Raw genomic sequence first — 16,071 nt, forward strand, 5'->3', positions numbered from 1 at the left:
TGGGCAAAAGAGCGACACTTCTGTCTAAAAAAAAAAAACATTTTGCTCAAGTAATCTGTGACCATTGTAGAAAAAGCAAATACAGAGGAGAAAATCCTCCCTAAACCCCAGCACCCAGAGAGCCACAGTCATGGGCTGCTGAATGTCCCGGCCACCTCCTTTCCTTGGCACTGAGTGAGTTTGTGAGCGTGGAGCCCCTCACACCACCCTGATCTGGGAAGCCGTCTGAAAGGTAAGTGGAACATCCCCACTAGACAGGCAAGGAAACAGACCACGGCAGCAAAACACCCTGTCCAACGTCACCAAGTAAGAAGCGGCAGAACTCGGACTGGACCCCAAGTCAGAAGGGCTCTGGGTAGCAGTGAAGGATGGATAATACAGAACAAAGGATGCCCAACGACACCCCTGAAGTTAAAAGGCAGGGACACGTGCAGACACACTTCCAGATGCTGGCCGCTCAGAGCCCAACCAGCAGTCTGGGGCCTGGTGACTGGCCACTGCTGACAAGGTGCTGGCGAGGTCTGGCTGGGCAGAGCTGGTGGCCTTGTATGGACCTGCTGCTGCTCTTCCCACACGGGGCTGGGACCTCATGAGCGTGGGGTGATGGAGCCAGGAGGACCAAGGCAGGGTGGGCATGGCATCCCCTCACTCCAATCAACTTACTGTCCAGGTCAAGGCATGGAAAAGCACCACGCTTCCTTGAAGAGGGGGCTGGTCTAGGCCTGGTGGGGCTCACCTCCAGGTGGCTCCTCAGCTCCCCACCCCAGACAAGTAGGTTCTCTGCAGAGAAACTTCAGGAAGCCAGGCCTAGAGCTGCCTGGTAAGAACAGATCCTATGTACTCAGCCCACTCCTAGAGGGAGCCAGGGGTTGTAGGGTTGTGAGGGAAAGAGCCCCGGGCTAGGGGCCAACAGGCCAGGGCTTGCTGTCACAGCACAGCACAGCACAGCTCCCCCAAGCCGCATGGCCTCCAGAGACAGCTCCTCTGTAAAGGTGGATGGCACTTCCTCCTCCCACAAGGATCGCATAGAAGGAGCAGGAGCTTGGCATGGAGCAGACACTGTCCTAGGACAGGGATATAGCAGTGACAGGGAAGCAACAGACACTTCACGGGACACAAATCAGAAAATGGGATGATTTCCAGACAGCCGCGGTAACTCACATCTGGAATCCCAGCACTCTGGGAGGCCGAGGTGGGCGGATCACTTGAGGTCAGGAGTTCGAGACCAGCCTGACCAACATGGTGAAACCCTGCCTCTACTAAAAATACAAAAATTAGCTGAGCATGGTGGGGCGCACCTGTAGTTCCAGCTATGCAGGAGGCTGAGGCAGGAGAATCGCTTGAACCTGGGAGGTGGGTTACAGTGAGCTGAGATCGCACTACTGCACTCCAGGCTGGGTGATGGAGTGAGACTCTGTATGAAAAAAAAAGTAACCAGAAAATGGGATGATTTCTGACAGAGGTTAGACCTATCTCTGATTAAAAAAAAAAAAGATGGACTGGGCACAGTGGCTCACTCCTATAATCTCAGCACTTTGGGAGGCCAAGGTGGGAGGATCACTTGAGCCTAGGAGTTGGAGACCAGCCTGGGCAACATAGTGAGACCCTGTCTCTAAAAAAAAAAAAAAGGAAAGGAGATTTTTTCAAATTTACATGGAACAATAAAAATTTTGAAAAGAAAGGAGGGCTGGGCACAGTGGTTCATGCCTATAATCCAAACACTTTGGGAGGCTGCGGTGGGAGGATCCCTTGAGCTCAGGAGTTCAAAACCAGCCAGAGCAACATAGGGAGACCCTATCTCTACAAATAATAAAAACAAAATTAGCTGGGCATGGTGGCATGCACCTGTGGTCCCAGCTACTCAGGACGCTGAGGTGGAAGGACTGCCTGAGCATGGGAGGTTGAGGCTGCAGTGAGCTATGATTGCGCCACTGCACTCCAGCCTAGATGACAGAGTGAAACTCTGTCTCAAAACGAACAAACAAAAAGCATTAGCCAGGCACAGCGGCAAGCACCTGTGGTCCCAGCTACTTGGGAGGCTGAGGCAGGAAGATCAGTGGAGCCCAGGAGTTTGAGGCCGCAGTGAGCTATGACTGGATCACTGCACTCCAGCCTGGGCCACAGAGCGAGACTCTGTTTCTAAAAAAAAAAAAAAAAAAAAAAAAAAAGAACTGAAAGAAAGAAAAAAAAGGGATGCGAAGATCCAGCAACTAGGCTTTGGCGGCCAAGAGGTCTCGGTGACCATTCCTTTGTCAGAGCCTGTGCGTTCCCTGTTCCCACTGCCTGGGTCACTTTCCTCCAGATACCTTCATGCCCTACCCTACCTGAAGCTGCAATCTCCTGGGACATTCTCTCTCCTTCCCTGCTTGGACCTGGCCACGCTTGGAAACACTGAATAGTTTACTTATTAATCTTGTTGATTACCTGTGTAATCCTACACAGGCAGTAGCTTTCTTTTTCCTATTCAAGGCCTTTTGTCCTTTTATTCACTGCTGTATCCGAGTGCACACAGCGAGGGCTCACTCGTTATCTGTTGAATGAATGAATGAACAGAGGAAGGAGGCGAGGTCTCCACCGAGACTGACTGGTGGGAAGGGGCCAGCCACAGACAACTTGGGGCACAGTGCATTAGGCAGAAGGAACAACAGCTGCAAAGCTTCAAGATGAGACAGGCTTGTATGTTTCAGGATGAAGACAAGTGGGGGGCCCAATGCAGAGATCTGTGTAGATGACACGAGAGAGATGACAAAGTGGGCCTCCTGAGCTGTCCTAGGCAGGGACCTGATGGGGCCTGCCCTCCGACCCCGTTCCCTCCTCCATGTCCCTGGCCCTCTCTCCTTGGCCCTGCGCTGGCTGCTCCATCTACTCAGCCCTACCCTGGCTCCATTCACTATGGTCCCTGCCATTCTGTCTGAAATACCTTCTTGCCTGCTCAATCAGCCTGGCCCCCTTCCAGGCTGGGCACGGTGGCTCATGCCTGTAATCCCAGCACTTTGGGAGGCCAAGGCGGGCGAATTACTTGAGGCCAGGAGTTCGAGATCAGCTTGGCCAACACAGCGAAACCTCGTCTCTGCTAAAAAGACACAAAATTAGCCAGGCGTGGTGACGGGTGCCATGTGGTCCCAGTTACTCAGGAGGCTGAGGCAGGAGAATCGCTTGAACCCAGGAGGCGGAGACTGTAGTGAACAAAGATTGTACCACTGCACTACAGCCCGGGCAACAGAGAGAGACTGTCTCAAAAAAAAAAAAAAAAAAAGAAGTCACCTTCGAAAAAACCTTCCCATCTGAACCCATCCTGACCATTCTCAGAGTCCTGGGAGGCTGTCCTTGTCCACCATGGTTTTAAGGGATTTTTTGGGTTTTTTTTGGAGACGGAGTCTCACTCTGTCCCCCAGGCTGGAGTGCAGTGGTGTGATCTTGGCTCACCGCAACTATGTCTCCCAGGTTCAAGCAATTCTCCTGCCTCAGCATCCCGAGTAGCTGGGATTATGGGATTACAGGTGTCCACCACCGTGCCCGGGTAATTTTTTTGTATTTTTAGTAGAGCCGGGGTTTTACCACGTTGGCCAGGCTGGTCTCAAACTCCTGACCTCAAGTGATCCACCCACCTTGGCCCCCAAAGTGCTGGGATTATAGGCATGAGCCACCACACCCAGCCTGGGATCATTTTATCCTAATGGGTAAAGGGACCATTTTATCTGAATCCTGAGAAGGGTCAAGATGGGTTCAGATGGGAAAGAACCACACCTTAGGATAAAATGCTTGGTTAAAACCATAGTGGACAGGCCGGGCGCGGTGGCTCAAGCCTGTAATCCCAGCACTTTGGGAGGCCGAGACGGGCGGATCACGAGGTCAGGAGATCGAGACCATCCTGGCTAACACGGTGAAACCCCGTCTCTACTAAAAATACAAAAAACTAGCTGGGCGAGGTGGCGGGTGCCTGTAGTCCCAGCTACTCGGGAGGCTGAGGCAGGAGAATGGCGTAAACCCAGGAGGCGGAGCTTGCAGTGAGCTGAGATCTGGCCACTGCACTCCAGCCTGGGCGGCAGAGCGAGACTCCGTCTCAAAAAAAAAAAACAAAAACAAAACCATGGTGGACAGGGACAGCCTCCCAGCGTCATGCGTGTCTCCTGGCCTTGATGTGCTGTTTATGAAACTGTCAGAAAAAATCAGAAGCAACCTAAATGGCCCACAACAGGGGACAGGTGAAGTGTGCTCAGGCCTATGACAAAAGGCTTGCAGTCATTTAAAGGAACAAAAGGGCCAGGTGCTGTGGCTCACGTCTGTAACGCCAGCACTCTGGGAGACCAAGGTGGGTGGATCACTGGAGGTCAGGAGTTTGACAGCAGCCTGGCCGACATGGCAAAACCCCGTCTGTACTAAAAAAATTAGCCGGGCATGGTGGTAGGTGCCTGTAACCCCAGCTACTTGGAGGGCTGAGGCAGGAGAATTGCTTGAACTCGGGAGGTGGAGGGTGCAGTGAGCCCAGATCGTGCCACTGCACTCCAGCCTGGGTAACAGAGCGAGACTCCATCTCAATAAATAAATAATAGACAAAAGACCATTTCATGGCATGGGACTATATGTACAAAGAATCCAAGAATCAGGCAGAATCTATTAAAAATACCTATGTTTGACAATGTACTTGGAAGGGTTATGGGATTAGTGGTGATTCTTTTTTCTCCTTTTTGTTTATCTGCCTCCTAGGCAGGGTGGATAAGAGGATCAAACGAGAGAAGGGATGAGGCCCCAGGCATGGTCAGGCGGGAGGGTGGGTCCAGCCCGTCCTGCTGGTGGAATGTTCCTGTGCTCACCAGGCGTGGGCTCCTCTCCAGCCACCGCAACCTGAGTAGGGAGAGGTACCCCCTAGAGACACCCAATAGTTAGACAGGCCCGGAAGGCCGGGGAGACAGGCCGGTGGGACTCGCTGTGCGATCGTGGGCTTCAGGGTCCTGAGTAGAAAGGCCTTTTCTATTCCATCGTCCCGAGGCTTTAAAGCAGGGCCAGAGAGCGGGCCTGGCAAACTCTAAGGTGCTGTGTACTTAAGTGACACACCTGGGAGGAACGTGGAGAAGAGACAAGTTCAGGAGCCACAAGTCCTCAAGTCCAACACCAGAAACGGTCTAGGGCAGTCACTGGAGTTGCCACCTAGCCAGAGTGCCACCTCTGAGATGAGACTTCTTAGGAAAACCTTCTCCACCCCACTAACTTCTAAAGGCCATCCAACCTCAGTCTCCACTCCGGCCTGTCACCAGACCAGCCTCTGAGCCACCCTCCCTGTTCTGCCCTGCTCTGTTCCCTTGTGGCGGGCGCCAGGGTTTAGAGCCGGGCCGCATGAGGTTTGCTGCCTTGTGGCTGGTTCCCATCCACTTTCTACCCAAGCCTGTGCCTTGTATGTGGAACCAGCCTGAGAGCTCCCTGTGGGCGGCTGATTGACCAGTTTCCCTCCCTCCTCACTGTTCCACTCACCCACCTCTGCAGCTGGCCAGCAAAACTTTTCTGGGTCTAGGACAGGTGTCCACATACCCGGACACCCACCTGGAAAGAACAGGAGAGCTCTCCACTTGGTGACAGGCCAGATAATCCACACCCTGGCCCGCCTTCCATTCAAGAGCTCGGGAAAGAGACCAGTGGAGGCAGAAAGAGAATAACTGCACAGGGCTGGTCTTGCCTGGGGCCCCCCTTGCTCTAAGCGGCAGATGTGATTGTGCCCCAGAGAGGAGAGGGGATTCCCAGGTCAGACTGCTTCTCCCGCCCTGTCACTGTTTGGGGCACCTGGGCTAATTTGTCCCTGTGAGACCAAGGCTTGGCCAAGCCGAGCCAGCCCTCTGGCCTGGAGATGTGGGAGGGGCCAGCCTTCAAGAAGCTCCCTCCATAGCTCAGGAAGTTCCATTGATCTCATTGATCTGCTGGGAGAGTCCACACCCAGCGGCAGGACTCCAGACCCAGCCCAAACCAGAGACGGCCACGGGCCGCACCCAGTGCCAGCTGCCTGCTCTCAGGGCGTGCCGCCTGATGTCCCATGCTCTCCTCTCCTCTTCACTCGTGCTCCCCACAGCCCGCTGCTGATTAAGAAGCTGTCTTCCCCTCTACAACATCCTGTGTGAGGCCTGAGTGTGGCTGTGGCCTCCTGTTTGACGGATGTGAATCCGCCCCTGCACCTCCTACTCTGATGGTAGTGGTGGGTAGGGATCTAAACCACAGAGGCAGCTGCTGACCCCTGCGGCATCTGTGCCAACTCAGATGTCTGTAGCCGCTTTGCAAGTGCCCATGTAGTCCTGGGAAGCCCAATCTCCCAGAAGTACCAGGCAGGTCCCTGGCCAGCAGCTTAGCAACCAAACCTCGGCTGAAGGGCATTTCCATGGAGTGGGATGTAGGGGAACACAAACCAGAGGGAATAGGGGCATGACCAGAGGACTGTCGTCTCCGCTGCTGTTAAGTAGTAAAAGGTATTGAGAGCTAGCTATGGTTGGATGTGACTTTAACACTTTACATCCATCTCATTTAATTCTTACAATTACTTATGAAGTGATCGATTAGGAGTGGCCCCAAGCTCAAACAGTTAATAAGAGTCCAAGTCCTTTGCCAAGCTCAGTGGCTTATGCCTGTAATCCCAGCACTTTGGGAGGTCGAGGCAGGAGGATCTAGGACCTAGGAGTTTGAGATCAGCCTGGGCAACTTAGGGAGATCTTGTCTCAGCAAAAACTTAAAAATTAGCCAGCCATGGTGGCTCACACTTGTAGTCCCAGCTACTCAGGAGGCTGAGGTGGGAAGATCACTTGAGCCCAGGAGGTTGAGGCTGCAGTGAGCTATGATAGCACTACTGTGCTCCAGCCTGGGTGACAGAGCAACACCCTTTCTAAGAAAAAAAAAAAAAAATCCAAGTCCAAAAAAAAAAAAAATCCAAATCCCATTTGCATTCTAATCTGACTCCAGAATCCTCTGCTCAAGTCAGGCCTCTCCCCCAGGACAAAGGGGCTGCCTGTTCACAGGCTGGATCGGCCCCATTTGGAGTCAGCCTCCATCCCCCGCACCGTCTATCCTATGGAACCACAACCACCACACAGCCCCAAGAGCATCCTCCCGCCGTGCCTAGACTCCTCCTGAAGTTTCCTTTCTGTTGCCCCTCCTGGGCCTGTAAGATGGGGTGGAAGGTGGGCATGCACCCCCATTCTGGGGGCTTTAGCACCCTTTCACAATCCAACACCAGACTCTCTCTCCAGGGAAGTGACTGGCAGAAAGTCAAGTCCCAGGAAATGCAAAACCATTCTGGGGAGAAGATGGACCACCTGCCTGGGGCTGGCGTGGGCAGGCCACCCAGCCCATCCAATCAGACCCCTTTCTAGGGCCTCCTACCTGCCCTAAAACTGGAACAGCTGTCCCCAGAAGCTTCCAGATGTCAGCTCCAGGAGGTAGAGATCATGCTGGCCTCATCCATGGCTGCATCCCCAGTGCCTTGTGGGAGGGACTGAAATTTTATTTGAACAGCTCCCTCACTTCCTTCAAGGCTTTGCTCAAATGTCGCCTTCTGGCAGAGGCCCACTCTAACCACCTGTTAAAGTTGTAACCTGCCCCCTACCATGCGGGTTCGCAATTGTTGCTCTAGTTCTTTTTACCCTATAGCCCGTATCACCTTTTAACACCTAATTTATTAGTTACTTTTACTTTCTGTCACTCAGGCTTCTCACCCTTTAGAAAGAACTTTCCATGATGGCCGACATCTTTGCTTTGTTTAAGGATCACATCCAACATCTAGAACCACACAAGAGGCATCAGAAAATACTTGAACAGGCCGGGTGCGGTGGCTCAAGCCTGTAATCCCAGCACTTTGGGAGGCCCAGGCAGGTGGATCACAAGGTCAGGGGATTGAGACCATCCTGGCTAACACAGGGAAACCCCACCTCTACTAAAAATACAAGAAATTAGCCGGGTGTGGTGGCGGGCGCCTGTAGTCACAGTTACTCGGGAGGCTGAGGCAGAAGAATGGCGTGAACCCGGGAGGCAGAGCTTGCAGTGAGCCAAGATCACGCCACTGCACTCCAGCCTGGGCGACACAGCGAGACTCCGTCTCAAAACAGAAAAGAAAAAGAAAATACTTGAATGAATTAACAAAGAGTTAGGACTGACTAGGGATTAACCAGGAAAGGTATCTGCTAAACACTGACCCCACGAAACACTGAGTTAGGAACTCAGGAACTTCCCTCCCCTGTCCTCAAGTCTCCAGCCAAGGCCAGGGCCCTTGGACGTCAAGACTGACATCCTGTTCGGAACACCCTTGTGGACCCTGCCTTTGACCAAAGCTCCAGGACCCCCAGAGAATTCCAGAATGATATTAAATATTATTTACTAGAGGGCCAGTGGCTCACGCCTGTAGTCCCAGCACTCTGGGAGGCCGAGGCAGGTGGATCACATGAGGTCAGGAGTTCGAGACCAGCCTGACCAACATGGTGAAAACCCTTCTCTACTAAAAATACAAATATTAGCCAAGCGTGGTGGTGCGCGCCTGTAATCCCAGCTACTCAGGAGGCTGAGGTAGGAGAATTGCTTGAACCCGGGAGGCAGAGGTTGCAGTGAGCTGAGATTGCGCCACTGCACTGCAGCCTGGGTGACACAGCGAGACTCAGTCTCAAAACAAAAAAATTAGCCGGGCATGGTGGCAGGCACCTGTAATTCCAGCTACTCAGGAGGCTGACGCAGGAGAATGGCGTGAACCCAGGAGGCAGAGCTTGCAGTGAGCCGAGATCGTGCCACTGCACTCCAGCCTAGGCGACAGAGTGAGTCTCCATCTCAAAACAAACAAACAAACAAAAAATTAGCTGGGCATGGTAGCTGGTGCCTGTAATCCCAGCTACTGGGGAGGTTGAGGCGGGAGAATTACTTGAACCCAGGGAGGTTGCAGTGAGCCGAGATCACGCCATTGCACTCCAGCCTGGGCCACAGAGTAAGACTCTGTCTCAAAAAAAAAATATGTATATATATATACACACACACACACATACACACGCGCGCGCACACACACACACATATATATCAGATGTCCCTCTGGTCAAACTCTGGGAACACTGAGTCAGGTGTCTGAAGAGGGCTCCAGTCTCTGCTGAATTCCTGAGGGGTAGAGTCAGGTGCCTTGCAGCCTCCTTGTCCCCACGCCCAGAGCAGCCTCTCCTAGCTCAAGAATTCACTGTGGTTCCTGGGAAGAAGAGTGGGGTGAGTATTCAAAGCCACTGTCCTCTGAGAGGCAGGGCTGGGGGGAAGGCCACCCCAAAGGGACCTAGGCAAAGCCATGGCCATGGGCACAGCGAGCGAGGGTCTCCTTGGAATTCCTAGGGAGCCAGGGCTGGGGAGGGCAAGCACTGCTGGTGGCCCCGCTGGGGGATGCCCGTCTCCTGCCCTGTCCCCAGTTTTCTCCCTGCAAATTGCTCCTGAGGAAAAACAGCGTTGCCAAGCAGACCTGGCATGCCTTGCCCCAGGAGGAACCCTGAGAACGATATCACCTAAGAGAGATAGATAAGAGGGCCTCTCAGAGCTGAGGACTGAGGACAAATGAGTCCAGGCTGCCAGCGCTGCTCAAAGCAGTCAGCCCAGGAGAGAGAACATCGGTCTCTTGGGCCTCCATCCTGGCCCCCAACTCAGGCATCTCAACAGCTGCTTTTGACTCATCTGGAAAGACCAGAAAGGCCGAATAGCTCCCTGGGGAAACTAAACTCCTTAGATGGCTCCTGCAGGCTCTTGCCGGAGATGCGCAGATCTCCCACAGTGTGGGCAGGGGCTCACGGGCCACCCGGCCCCAGGCAGCACTTCGTCTTCCGAAGGGAGGGTCCTAGGGCCGGGAAGTCCTGGCAGGAGAGGACATCCTTCCCCAAGCAAGGTTGAAAGGGGGCACGATGGCATTCCTAGAAAGTCTCCTTAATGCCAACAGAGCAGCACAGGCCTGTGCTCTCTGCCCTGCTGCCCAACAGGGTGAGGAGGGTGTACCCAGCAAGCACCCCCCAGCTGGAGCACAATGCAGAGCAAGTTTAATCCTGCACTCCCTGACACCCCCACCCCAGGAAAGACTCCCAGGCAACCAGCTCTCACTCCCGGCCCTCCCAAGGAGCAGGGGAAGCATCAAGGGCCACTGGAATGCAAGGTCAGTTTAGGAGAGGCCACACCCTCCACTGCGGCCCTCAACTCCTGAAAAAGGTCCTCCCTGAAAAACTTCTGACCCCCAGAGACTGTTTTTCTTTTTTTGAGTTAGGGTCTCACTCTGTCACCCAGGCTGGAATGCAGTGGTGCCATCACAGTTCACTGCAGCCTCAAACTCTTGGGCTCAAGTGATCCTCCTGCGATCCCATGTAACTGAGACGACAGGTGCACACCGTGATGCCCAGCTAATTTTTTTTTTTTTTTTTTTTGAGACGGAGTCTCGCTCTGTCGCTCAGGCTGGAGTGCAGTGGCGCTATCTCAGCTCACTGCCAGCTCCGCCTCCCGGCTTCACACCATTCTCCTGCTTCAGCCTCCCAAGCAGCTGGGACTACAGGCACCCACCACCATGCCCGGCTAATTTTTCGTATTTTTAGTAGAGACAAGAGTTTCACTGTGCTAGCCAGGATGATCTTGATCTCCTGAACTTGTGATCTGCCTGTCTCGGCCTCCCAAAGTGCTGGGATTAAAGGCGTGAGACACCACACCCAGCCAATGCCCAGCTAATTTTTAAAAAAAATTTTTGTAGAGATGTGATCTCACTGTTGCCCAGGCTGGTCTTGAACTCCTGGGCTCAAGCAATCCTCCCTCCTCCACCTCCCAAAGCACTGGGATTACAGGCATGAGCCAAAATGTCCAGCCAGAGACTTTAAAATATCAGAAATTCATGAGCTGTCAGCTGATTTCCAGAGAAGACAAATTCCCTAAACCCATCAGGCACTTCCAGAAGGTCCAAGTGCCCACCCCAAGGCCTGGGAGTGACCAACACCTCTTATGCTTCATGGAAGCTGAGTCCACCCTCATTGGGTGCCTGCTGTGTGGCAGGCCACGTGCGCTGGCGACCTTTCTCATCTTCTCATGTGTGAAAACAAAGCTCAGCATGGGTCAGTGACCACACTAAGGTCACACAGCAAGAACTCGGCAAGGAACGAGTCAAAACTACACCTGATGCCTAGAAAGATACTAAAAATCTTTTCTTTAAATTATTATTATTATTATTATTGTTATTTTTTTTTTTTTTTTTTTGAGATGGAGTCTTGCTCTGTCGCCAGGCTGGAGTGCAGAGGTGAGATCTTGGCTCACTGCAACTTCCACCTCCTGGGTTCCAGAGATTCTCCTGCCTCAGCCTCCCGAGTAGCTAGGATTACAGGCACGCACCACCACGCCCAGCTAATTTTTGTATTTTTAGTAGAGACAGGGTTTCACCATGTTGGCCAGGATGGTCTCGATCTCCTGACCTCATGATCCGTCCGCATTGGCCTCCAAAAGTGCTGGGATTACAGGCGTGAGCATCTGCGCCCAGCCTAATTATTTTTTTATTTTTTATTTTTAAAGAGATGAAGGATAGAAGGATGAAGGATGAAGATAAAGGACTGTCAGGGGCCGGGTGCAGTGGCTCATGCTGTAATCCCAGCACTTTGGGAGGCCGAGGCAGGCATATCACCTGAAGTTAGGAGTTCAAGACCAGCGTGGCCAACATGGTGAAACTCTGTCTCTACAAAAAATACAAAAATACAAAACTTAGCCAGGCGTGGTGGCGCCTGCCTGCAATTCCAGCTAATCGGGAGGCTGAGGCAGGAGAACTGCTTGAACCTGGGAGGCTGAGGTTGCCGTGAGCTGAGATCCGGCCACTGCACTCCAGCCTGGGTGACAGAGGAGACTTCGTCTCAAAAGAGAAAAAAAAAGAAAAAGACTGTCAGGCAGGAGGGATAATTTTTTGCTTTTTTTTTTTTTTTTGAGATGGAATTTCACTGTCGTTGCACAGGCTGGAGTACAATGACACAATCTTGGCTCACTGCAACCTCCGCCTCGCAGGTTCAAATGATTCTCCTGCCTCAGCCTCCCGGGTAGCTGGGATTACAGGTACCTGCCACAACGCCCAGCCAATTTTTTGTCTTTTCAGTAGAGATGAGGTTTCACCATGTTGGCCGGGCTGGTCTCAAACTCAACCTCAGGTGATCCACCTGCCTCAGCCTCCCAAAGTGCTGGGATTACAGGCTTGAGCCACCACATCTAGCCTCTTTTTTTTTTTTTTGAAACGAAGTCTTACTCTATTGCCCAGGCTGAAGTGTAATGGTGCGATCTCGGCTCACTGCAACTTCTGCCTCCTGGGTTCAAGTAATCACTGCCTCAGCCTCCTGAGTAGCTGGGATTACAGGCGCGTACCATCATGCCCAGCTAATTTTGCATTTTTAAGTAGAGATGAGTTTCACCATGTGGGCAAGGCTAGTCTCGAACTCCTGACCTCATGATCCACCCGCCTTGGCCTTCCAAAGTGTTAAGTGTTGGGATTACATGTTAGGCCATGATGCCCGGCCTAATTTTTTGCTCTCTAATTTTACAATTTCTACATTTCCTTTTTCCCACTATGGGCTCCTATTGTTTTTATTTTTTAAATGAACAGCGATCACCTGGGATTATGGGACATTTTTTGTTTGTTTGTTTGTTTGTTTTGAGACGGAGTTTCGCTCTTATTGCTCAGGCTGGAGTGCAATGGCACGATCTTGGCTCATCACAATCTCCACCTTCCAGGTTCAAGCAATTCTCCTGCCTCAGCTTTCCGAGTAGCTGGAATTACAGGCATGCGCCACCACGGCCAGCTAATTTTGTATATTTAATAGAGACGGGGTTTCTCCATGTTGGTCAGGCTGGTCTCAAACTCCTGACTTCAGGCGATCGGCCCGCCTCGGTCTTCCAAAGTGCTGGGATTACAGGTGTAAGCCACCACGCCTGGCCTTTTTTTCTTTTAATGTTGTGTTATATTAAAAAGTTATTTATACTAACAGGTCTGGCATGGCAGTTCACACCTGTAATCCCAACACTTTGGGAGGCAGGAGGATCACTTGAGCCCAGGGGTTTGAGACCAACCTGGGCAACATGGCAAAACCCCCTTTCTAAAAAAATACAAAATTAGTTGTGCATGGTGCTGTACGCTTGTAGTCCCAGCTACTCAGAATGCTGAGGTGGGAGAATCACTTGAGCCTGGGAAGTCGAGGCTGCAGTGAGCCTCCATCTCCCAGTGATTGCACCACTGCACTCTAGCTTGGGTGCAGAGCAAGACCCCGTCTCAAAAAAAGAGAAAAAAAGTTACTAACAGCTGGGCACAGTGGCTCAGCTGTAATCCCAACGCTTTGGGGGGAGGGTCACTTGAGTCCAGGAGTTTGAGACCAGCCTGGGTAACATATGGTGAGATCCCATCTCTACAAATTAAAAAATACACTATTAAAGAAAAAAAAGAATTTGGTCAACTTAGTTTAAAAAAAAGAAAAAAAAGAGAAAAAAAGTTAGTTTTTCTCTTTTATTTTTACGAATGTAGTGTCATTTTAATGTAATTAAAAGCATATTAATCTGACACCAAAGGGGAAACTCCATTGCCTCAAGGAAGAATGGGGATGCCAAATGACCCTGGACCCCGGAAACCCTGTCCAGGGGTCCCCACAAAGATGGGCCCAGTCTAACTTCAGAGGAAAGGAGTGAACTCTGATTAGAAGCCCAAGAGCTGAGTTTGAGTTCTGTCTGCCACAGCCAGCACTGTGGGAAGATCGCCTAAGAAAACTAAACCCCAAATCCCAGTTCATAAAATAAAGTTGAGCCATCTCTCCCACAATTCTCCTCGTGCCTCTGCTCACACAGACCCAGACAGTTTTCCTCAAATGCCACTTTATTTTATTTTTTTTGAGACAGGGTCTCACTCTGTCCCTAGGCTGGGGTGTGGTGGCGCTATAATGACTCACTGCAACCTCTACCTCCTAGGCTCACGCAATCCTCCCACCTCAGGCTCCTGAGTAGCTGGGACCACAGGTGCACGCCACCATGCCTGGCTAATTTTTGTTATTATTTGTAGAGACGAGGTCTCACTATGCTGCCCACGCTGGTCTCAAACTCTTGGGCTCAGGAGATCCTCCTGCCTTGGCTTCCCAAAGTGCTGGGATTACAGCGGTGAGCCAATGCACCCAGCCTCAAATGCCACTTCTGACCTTAGCTTCCCCGGGGCTGGGCCACAGCTCTTCTGTGGCAGCTCTGCTCTTCCTACCAGGGTTTCCTTGTCACCTTGACACACCCATTCCCTCCCTGCCCGCTCCCTGCTCAGAATCCTCTCTGTAGCCCCTTCAAGAGAACTCAAGGTTCTCTTGAACTACAAACTCCTGCAGGGGGTCCCCGGAGCCCAGGTTAGGGCTGCCGGCAGTCTGCAGTCGCATACGGATACACAGGGGAAGGGGCGCCCTACTCACTCAAAGCTCACCTGTACAGGTGAGAGCCTCAAAGCGCCACTTTACAGCTCCCCTGGTTACGGTCAGTTCTCCCCAAGCCAAGGCCCAGTGTGTCCACCAATCGTCCAGCTGGAGCAAACTCAGGCACACTTTCTTTGGCAAGACAGAATTTTCCACTTCTCGCCAAATCCCACAGCGCGAACCCCACCCGTCAGCATGGAAGGCAGACTGGGTCCCCGCACCGTCATGTGAAGGTGTCCAAAGCCGCCCCGGCTGGAGAAAGGCCGGAGACCGAAGTCCCTCCCGCGGGCTTCCTGCGTCCGGGGATTAGGAGGCACAAAGGGCCGGCAGGGACACAGCCCAGATGGCAGGGGCAGGGGCTAAGTCGCCGGGGCACCGCGCTCCGGCCGCCGCCCGTGGGGAGGGGGTCACCGCAAACGCGCGTCGCCGACCCCGCTGGCCTGGCGCCTACACGTGGGTCCGGGGACTGCGTCTCTGCCCGCGGTGCCCCCCGCACCCAGCCGACCCGGGCACCTGTTCTCCTGCTAAGCCAACATTATTGTGCAAACCCAAGCCCAAGTTTCAGTCATCGCGCGGATTAGGCAGAGAAGTTCCCCGCGGAACTTTCTACAGGTGTCTCTCTCCCAGGCCACGACAGCGACGGGGACAGGGGCGAGGCGCTCGGACCTGGGCGCAGCCCTCCCGCCCTGGCCCGACAGCCCAGGGGGTCTTGGGCCTCCCCGCCCCGGGTGGGAGTCCCGAGGGGGCGGACCCGGCGGGGCCAATCCGGCGCGCACCTCACCTGGAACCCCGGGCCGGCCCCCGCCCGAGGCCTCGGCGTCCCTCGGCGCCTGCCGCCGGCCCCGCTCGCTCTGCCGCGCCTGCCCACGGGCTGCTGGGCGACCGTCTCCTTCCTGCTCACCTCCGGCGCGGCGAGCCTGGGGCGGAGCCGCGCTATTTACATAAAGGGCGAGCCTGCCTGGACCCAGCGCCCCGCCCCCGGCCCGCCCCCCAGCTCGGCGCCGCTGGGGCGGGGGCACTCTCGGGGGTGGGGGCTGCGTTCCGGCCAATCCGCGGCCCCGGGGAGCGCCGGGCGGGGCCTCGAGAACTGGCTCGGGGCTCCGCCGGCCCGCCCCGGCCTCACCTGCGAGCACCTGAACGCAGAACGGCGCGCCGCGCCCAGTGTCCCGCCGCCTCCCGCAAGCGGAAATAGTTCCCGGAACGCCCGCGGTCCCGGGCCACCTCCCAGACTCCAGGGGAGTCGTCCCTCCAACTCCCCGGAGCTGCCGAGGGAGGGGCGGATCCGGGCCAGCTCCTCTGCCAGAGCCCAGCCCAGACAGGGTGACCGGGCGACGCAGGGCCGGGTTTCTAGCCCCACAAGAGGGGTGGTGTGGGGACCGGGGCCTCGCAGCTAGACGCCTTTCCTCCGGGCGGGGCGGAGGGGAAGCCCACCTCCTCCGTGTCGGCCGGAGGGTCTGCAACAACGGGTGGAATTTTTAGCAAAAGCGAGGGAGGAGGTTGGAGCGACGAGAAGCGGGAGCGGAAAGGGCGCGGAGGCCGGGGCTGCAGCGCGCTCCACCGCCCAGCTGCAGGTGGCGCCTCTCGCCACCCGCACCCCGCTGCGCCCAGGGAGGGCCGACGGCGCGCCATCCTCCCTCCTCCCTTCAGGAAACCCTGC

General features: G+C 54.1%; 1 protein-coding gene across 1 annotated transcript in view; it reads right to left on the minus strand.

Annotated features, from left to right (window-relative positions):
- The window catches only part of LLGL2 (LLGL scribble cell polarity complex component 2), a 51,712-nt gene extending 36,361 nt beyond the window's left edge, over positions 1–15,351 (minus strand). The window contains exon 1 of the mRNA XM_050764197.1: positions 15,196–15,351. The gene's annotated coding sequence lies outside the window, so the exon portion shown is untranslated. The remainder of the gene's footprint in view (positions 1–15,195) is intronic.
- Positions 15,352–16,071: the final 720 nt, after the last annotated feature.

This window comes from Macaca thibetana, chromosome 16 (genome assembly GCF_024542745.1).
Source record: "Macaca thibetana thibetana isolate TM-01 chromosome 16, ASM2454274v1, whole genome shotgun sequence".
NCBI classification, from domain to species: Eukaryota; Metazoa; Chordata; class Mammalia; order Primates; family Cercopithecidae; genus Macaca; species Macaca thibetana.